Source organism: Triticum aestivum, chromosome 6B (genome assembly GCF_018294505.1).
Source record: "Triticum aestivum cultivar Chinese Spring chromosome 6B, IWGSC CS RefSeq v2.1, whole genome shotgun sequence".
Taxonomy (NCBI): domain Eukaryota; kingdom Viridiplantae; phylum Streptophyta; class Magnoliopsida; order Poales; family Poaceae; genus Triticum; species Triticum aestivum.
The window spans coordinates 617,771,315-617,779,632 of NC_057810.1; the positions used below are offsets into that span (position 1 = coordinate 617,771,315).

The 8,318-nt window shown below is 47.0% G+C and overlaps 1 pseudogene across 1 annotated transcript; it reads left to right on the forward strand.

Annotated features, from left to right (window-relative positions):
- Positions 1-1,293: 1,293 nt before the first annotated feature.
- Positions 1,294-3,659, forward strand: LOC123138322 (SNW/SKI-interacting protein A-like; annotated as a pseudogene). The gene is made up of 2 exons (XR_006468979.1): positions 1,294-3,226; positions 3,307-3,659. The product of XR_006468979.1 is annotated as an SNW/SKI-interacting protein A-like (transcript).
- Positions 3,660-8,318: the final 4,659 nt, after the last annotated feature.

Sequence of the window (8,318 nt, forward strand, 5' to 3'; positions counted from 1 at the left end):
ACGTGTGCCAAAAGGCGCAAACGGTCCCGGGCATGGTAAGGCGACACCCGTGGGAATACCGTGCGTGAGGCCACAAAGTGATATGAGGTGTTACATGCTAGATCGGTGTGGCATAGAATCGGGGTCCTGACAATCTTATATTTTTGAATATATTGAAGCACCAACAAATAGATGCATCACCAACAGTATTGTAAAATAAAGATATACATGGTGCACAAAATCCTACCGCCGTGCCCATGTGCCAAAAAATAGATGCATTAGATCTGTGAAAAATCATATAATTTTCATATAAAACTGTTCTTGCGGGTTACCAGTGAGAAGTGATAAACTGTCAACTGTTGTTGTGTACTCAGTAACACCAAAAATGAACTCCAGTGTCCTATATGGCTGATGTATGAGTTAGTAGGCTCGCCTTTCACCAACTGAATCCTTGCAAGGGCTACTGTATTACAGACAGATAAAGTAAACTTCAGTATTTTGGACACAGTTGTTGAAGGTTCGGTCATCTCAACCCTGTCAAATAGCTAAATGTTAGTACTTGATACATTTGTCTTGGTGCATCGATGAAGTTGCATGCAGTAACAAAATGATTTTACAAATTACAACACATGTAATCAAAACACACTTTTTGAGGTAGAACATGACATCGTTGTAATCTTGCAATGCTCTAACGGCCATTTTTCTCCTATTAATACCATTCTACCGCTACACTCAGAACCCCTAACCTAAGTACGCTTAGATTTCCAAAATATACTCAAATATATTTCTAATGATCAGCAGTCGTACGCTATAAAGGAAAATATTCCTGTTAAAGCATGTGAACCATTTCTTCTGTCACTGTTAATTTACAAAATTTGACCATGCTCTCAGGCAAGCTTAACATGGGTATTAAGAAATTTTTAATGTTGTAACTTCAAAAATAGTAAATAGAAGAGGTATATGTTAACAATGATTTATCACGATTGATAACTTTTTTTATATAAGATTGGTTTTTTTAGTCTGCATAAATTATTATTTTTGAGAAAGAAGCCTCTTTTGAGTATAGATAAGATTGATTTTTTTTCTTTTAGAACTTCTATATAAGATTGATACGTCTTTTTTTTAGACAAAGATAAGATTGATACGTTGTCCTGAAGCCTAATAACATCCAACAAAGAATAGATGGGCCAGCCCACCCAGTCCTGAAGCCTGATATCCAAATTGCACTTGGGAGGCCTTCTCCGAGTCACAGTAAGAGTCGGTCTGCGTAACATGGGCCAGCCCACCAGTCGCCGACTTAACCCACGGTCCTGGCAACCTCCCTATCCCTTTTCCCCAAAATAATACAGTACCACAAATCGAACCAAACCCTAGCTTCTCCTCTTCGATCCCCGATCTCCATCCGGCGGCTCGCCGGAACCCTAGCCCAGATCCGCGGCAACTCCACCGCATCAGCCATGGGGACCCTTAGGGAGATCCTACCGTCGCCCAAGACCTCGTCGTCCACGTTCTACGACCACAGCAGCGACCCGTGGTTCAAGGAGCGGTACGGCGGGGAGCCCCCGGAGGCGGCGGCGGGGAAGCTAGCGGGCCCTGCCAAGCCCGTGCCTCCCTACGGGAAGCGCACCGGCTTCGTCCCCCGGCGGCCGGAGGACTTCGGCGATGGCGGCGCCTTCCCTGAGATCCTCCTGGCGCAGTACCCGCTCGGCATGGGCCGCCGCGACGACAAGGGCGGGTCCAAGATCCTCGCGCTCACCGTCGACGCGCAGGGCAGCGTCGCCTTCGACGCCGTCGTCAAGCAGGGCGAGAACGCCAAGAAGATCGTCTACTCCAAGCACAGCGACATCGTGCCCAAGATCGCCACAGCCGACTCCGAAGCCGTCGAGGACGTGGAGTACGAGAAGTTGGTCGAGGAGACCACCGAGCGGACCGTAGCTGCCCTGCAGAAGATTGTCAACGTTCGCCTCTCTGCTGCCCAGCCCAAAAACGTTCCGACGCATGATTCGGAATCAAAGTTCATCAAGTATAAGCCGTCGCAGCAGTCAGCAGCGTTCAATTCTGGTGCCAAGGAGAGGATTATTAGGATGTCGGAGATGGCTTCGGATCCTCTTGACCCACCAAAGTTCAAGCATAAGCGGGTGCCCCGTGCATCTGGGTCGCCACCTGTGCCGGTGATGCACTCACCACCACGGCCTGTCACAGTTAAGGACCAGCAGGATTGGAAGATCCCACCTTGCATTTCAAATTGGAAGAATCCAAAGGGTTACACAATCCCACTTGATAAGAGGTTGGCAGCTGATGGGAGGGGGCTGCAGGAGGTTCAGATTAATGATAACTTTGCAAAGCTTTCAGAAGCATTGTATGTTGCAGAGCAGAAGGCGAGGGAAGCAGTGCAGATGCGCTCCAAGGTGCAGAGGGAGCTAATGCTAAAGGAGAAGGAGAGGAAGGAGCAAGAGTTGAGGGCACTTGCACAGAAGGCCCGCATGGAAAGGTCTGGTGCTCCACCTCCATCCACGGGTATGCCTGTCGGAGGTGGGAGGGAGAGAGAGCGGGAGAGGGTTGATGATGGGGATGCAGATATGGATTTGGAGCAGCCGCGTGAGCAGCGCAGGGAGACTAGAGAAGAGAGGGAGGCGAGGATTGAGCGTGACAGGATCCGTGAGGAGCGGAGGCGTGAGAGGGAGAGGGAGAGGAGGCTGGAGGCGAAGGAGGCTGCTGGAACGCATAAAAAGAGTAAGCTCACTAGAGACAGGGACCGTGACGTCGGTGAGAAGGTGGCCCTGGGTATGGCACACACTGGTGCGAAGACCGGGGAGGTCATGTATGACCAGAGGCTCTTTAACCAGGACAAGGGAATGGACTCTGGTTTTGCTGCTGATGATCAGTACAACGTCTATTCGAAGGGCCTCTTCACAGCACAGTCCAGTATGTCCTCACTTTACAGGCCCAAGAAGGATGGTGATTCTGAAGTGTATGGTGGTGATGCCAACGAACAGTTGGAGAAGGTTATGAAGACAGAGAGGTTCAAGCCTGACAAGGCATTTACCGGTGCTCCAGAGAGGGCTGGCAAGAGAGACAGACCCGTGGAGTTTGATAAGCAAGAGGAGGCTGATCCATTTGGTCTTGATCAGTTCTTGACTGAGGTGAAGAAGGGAAAGAAAGCTGTGGACAAGATTGGTGGCGGAGGAACTATGAAGGCAAGTGGTGGATCTTCAAGGGATGATTACGAGGGTGGAGGATCTGGGAGGTCTCGCATTAACTTCGAAAGAGGAGGGCGTTGAGGTATTTGCTGTGCACATTTATCTTCTGCAATTTTCATGTCCTCAGTGCATTTTCAAATATCACCCTGAAGGATTTCTTTGGAGAATATGATCCTTCTTACACGAGGAAGAACGCAAATATATCATCCTGAAGTATTACTTTGGAGAATATGATCTTTCTTACAGAAGGAAGAACCTGATGGTTTAGTTGCTGTGATAGGGTTGCTTGTTCTATTTCAACCGGAGTGTTAAACGGTGTACCTACTTATTAGATCCTATGATGCTTGTATGCTGTGTCTCTTTGTGACGGGATCCATGAACTTTGTCGTTACACATGTTACATAGGCTCATCCATGTCCTGTTAATTTCAAAGCTGTATCGAAGTCGTAATATATGTGGCTGGACTGGGTATATGCCTCATCTCTTGTTTATCATACTTACTGGTTGGATGAGTTTGTGGTCGTTTTCCAAAATAAGCACGGAGATGTTTGAAGAAGAATGCCCTTCAACCTTGCTTGCGCTTGTTTTACTCATTTGTATGGGCGGCTTAAACTTGCTTTGAAATTCTGTTTGTTATATAATTGGTGGTTTGTTGCCATATCTTCTCTGGTGACTGGTGGAGGAGTTGATGCCGAAATCCTCAATTGTTCTTGTTTGGCATTGTCGACAGGTTGGTCTGAAGGAGTGTGTGTGATCACAATTTCATGTAACTCTGTACTGACCGATTCCAGTTCTTTTAGCTGGGTTTGTTGATTTGATTTGATTTTGATCTTGCAAAAGCCATGCAGACCATGTGTTAGCAAGAGTCCTCGGCCAAAACCTTATTGCTGTGTTTCGGAACTTCAGAGGGATGAACCCTTTTAAAAGTTTCAAGGGTCAGGCAGACCCACATCAAAATTCAAAACAAACTAATGATTTGTCTCTCTAGGAGTAAAAATCTATATTGTTCGAGGAGTACAATTTTGGGTTGGAAGTAGAGTTCATCTCCCAGAGAGTACAGTTTCTGTAGGAAAATAATATTCCTGTGAAAACCACTCGAGGGCGAGAACATGTGAAACCCATCCATTCCTTTTGGCTACATTTTTATTGAATGAAGGCATATCACCAACATACTAGTTGTCGGGCCATACCAGAAGTGGCAGGCTAGCAACTTTATCAGGCAACCAAACTGATGTCTGATGAAAAGCGCCTACAAGTTTAGGATTAAGCACAGCGTCTACTGGTAGCCCGGCGTAGGTGAAGTTCACTTCCAGGCGCCTGTCCAGCAGAAGGATACGTGCAGAGCACTTCCCATTGATGAAGATAACCGTTTCTCAAAACTCGTCCCTGAAAACAAAAATCATTAAAGTGTCCGCAAACTCCACAAGGAAGCCGCTGCGGCCAAGTTTAAACCAGGTTTACTTTTCTGTAATAAACGACATGTAAGGCACAAATATCTCCAAAACAGGTAGGCATATCAACTCGAAAGAAATCTGAAACAAAATTCCAGACATGGTTGGCATTCCTTTTGTATTTCCGTGGGATACCCTCCTGTTTTCCTGTGATCCGAGCGTGACATTTCACGCATGGCCACTCAAAAAGACGGAAATAGAATTGGATCCGATCAAAAAGTTGCGTGGGTCTCTTCTCTTACCCTGTTGCGCCGGAAGCAGGAGACCGAGGACGCGTCTCATCGGCGAGCACCCTTCGTTCAGACTTGAGAGTACAGTCAACGCCTCGTTTTCTTTTCTTCCCAGCCCAACACAACACCAGATTCCGACTCCATTGTCTTCCCAGTAGTGACCAAAGCGGATCTCGCTCTCGCAGAACCGATGCCACCGCCCGGCCGAATACACGCGAGGAACTACTCACCGGGGCTCTTTTGCATGTGGCATGGCAGCTGCCTCAATGATTCTTGGCGGAAGCAACCTTTTGGTGGACGGCATCGACTCCCGTTTTTTGAAATGATTCAAAAATCATATTTCCAAGTTTCAAAAAAAACTGTGACAACTCATACTCCCTCCGTTCCTAAATATAAGTTGTTTCAGATATTCTATTATGAACTACATACGAAGCAAAATGAGTGAATCTACACTCTAAAATATGTCTATATACATCAGTATGTAGTTTGTGGTGGAATCTTTAAAAAGACTTGTATTTAGGAACGAGGGAGTACATATCATGATGGGTCTGTGTATTTTCTTCTAAATATATTATGATCTGCAAGCTGCACAAAAAAAATCCCGTCCAAACAATAAAAAAGATTGGCCCAGTTTCATGTACATATTTGTTTTTTTTTGTCTACATCACGTATGAAAGTATATTGTTATGAAAAGTTTCTTGAATGTGCTATGTGTGTAGAAATTTTTTCGTTTTTTTTTTGCCTGGTGGAAAAATGATTTTGGTTAAAAGTCCACACCTCGGGCGCATTTACACGTGCGAAGGAACGTCGCGTGTGTCTTTTCTTCCTTCACGTATAATAAGTATATGTAAAGGCGAAAGGAGCGTCTCGTGCGCGTAGCGCCGGTGATCCTCTCCCTTGTCAGCTCTCCATTCGAGCATATATCGTGGCACTGTTGGAGAGCCACGGCCGTGAAAGGCGAAAGAGAGGGGTGGACAGGGCAGATCGCAACGCCGCACAAAAGGTTGGCACGCGCCGGCGTCGGCACCGTACGTGCGTGCGCGGACGCTGAGCACGTCGCGTCGCGTCGCCCGGAGTCACATCCCGGCACGTCGGTCGCCGCCGCGCCATATGCCGTCGCGGCGGCAACGACGCGTACCGCGGTGCGCGCCCGGCGGCGGCGCGTTAGTTTTCTGTTGTGCCCTGTGGACGACGACCACGGACGCATGTTGCCCGCCTTGGCCTGGTTCGATCGTGCGCGGAGCCACGGATACTAGTAGACTTTTTTTTTTTTTGAGCTGTAGTAGCCTAGGAGTACTATTATCACGCAAAAGATCGATGGGTTTACCCGCCCCCACGTGATGGGCTCGCTCGCTCGCCCTCCACTCATCCGCGTGGTGAGCGTGCCGGGAGATCTGATCTGGGTCGCTTTGGCAGGCAGGTAGGCACGCACATGCACGACACGGGCTTAACGAAAGGCTCCATCGGTTGAGCTTTCTGATGACCTCGCACCAAACCCCGGCCTATATAACTCGTCCCATCTTCGCAAACCAGCACATGTTTCAGAACATCAGCTGTGGTGGTGAGTGGTGACACCGATCGGAGGCCGTCCTGCTGATCACGACGCTAGACTTTGGCCATGAAAATACATAGCTCATGTGCTGCACGGCGTAGGCGGGCATATGTGTCGATGTCTTGTGGCGTCGCCGGGCCTTTGCCATCTATCATGGGGCGGTAAGCTGCTTTGTCTCGTCCCAATAATTGATTTCCTCTGGGCGGATGGTGGCTAGCGAGGAAAATGGCGACTCGCGCCGTGGAGGTCTCACGTTCTTTGCCCCGCGCACCACATGACCTCGTTGGTAGAGACTTGTCCAAAAGATTTGTGCTCCTGATTTTCGGATGGCTACTTGCGAGATTTTTCCTTTCCTTTCCCTACAAAGTGAAAGCGAGTTGGATATGCGACGTGCCGTAACAGAGCATTGGAGAAGTTGACGTATCATTTCTTTCTTTTGGAATCAATATGGTAGAAATGTCATGGAAGAACAGGGATTCAGGTTTGCATCCACAGCTTTAGCCGAGGGAGAAACCCAACCCAATGCTCTTATATTTCTTTACGGAGAGAGTAGTAGATATTCACGCATGATCAAGGAAGATATAGGAGCAAACATCATGGCAGCAACGTTTGTCCGTTTGGCAAGTAAACCTACATGGGTGGATTTTGGAACAAAATGATTGTGCCCACACTGTTTTTCTACTTCCCAAATGATTTACCGGCTTCGAGTTGTCGGGGTTGAGGAGATTTTAGAAAACTAATGGATAAGGATCTCATTTGATTTCAGTTTTGACAAGAGAAGGCGCCTTGTGTTTACGTAGTGTTGAGGTTACATCCAAGGACCAAGGCTGACTGGTAGCATATCGATCATATAGAATCAACAGTTGACACTACTAAGCACACCTAAAAAGGTTTGGGAGCACAATGATCATGGCTACACTGTTTTCCTACTCCCCAGTTGATTTTCCGGCTTTCAGTCGAGCAAAAAGGAGAGAGAAAAACAATGGATAAGGGTCTCGTGTCGCATCGACAAGAAAAGGTTGGCATGTGTTTGCGTAGTGTTAAGGCTGACTTGAAAGATGCTGAGGATAGATTAATGGTTGACACTGCCAAACTACCAAGTAAACCAGAAAGGGTTTAGGAACAAAATCATTGTGGCTCCTACTCCGCGACCGATTCATTGGCTTGGAGTTGAGGGGAAAAAAGCAGAGAATTCTGGATAAGAGTCCACTGCACATGGACAAGAACTGTGGCTTGTGTTTATCTAGACTTGGGTTACATCAGGTCTGACTTCATAAGATGCTTAAGGATATGTGATGAATATTTAGTACTCCCAGTAAAGTGAGGGAGTAGTGACCGTTGAATTAGCACCAACTGGGCAATGCTTCAACAGAAGCTGAAGAAACCTTTTTGCGCACAAATATCTGGCTTTGATTGAAGTTGTGGGTATTTTTGGAACCAGGATAAGAGTCAGATTAGTCATAACAAGCTAGAATCCAGTGATAACCAGCCCCACAGAGAAGACAGAGATCTAAAAATCATCAGCACACACCTTGTCTAGCCAATTATTTTGGAACATAAGCGTACATGTTACTATGTCAGTAAGTAAAACCATTACCTTTTTCCTCTTGCCTTGTGGAAGGTGCAACTCTGCCAATTGGGAGCTTTGAGCTTTTGACGCCTCCAGGGATGTACACAGGAGAAGGATGAAAAGGCAAATCCCTATCTGACAGTAGATGTCATGCAGATCTACACGAAACAAGGACCAAGGACCACTCTTGAGATCAAATCATTAGTAGGTCATGTCCTTATCATGTGCCAATACACAGGCAGAGGGCATTTATTTGCTATGGTGGTAGCAACAGAGCAGTCATAATCAAAGTAGCATGATCATGGCAAATGAACAGGCAAGAAAGCAAGGAGAACG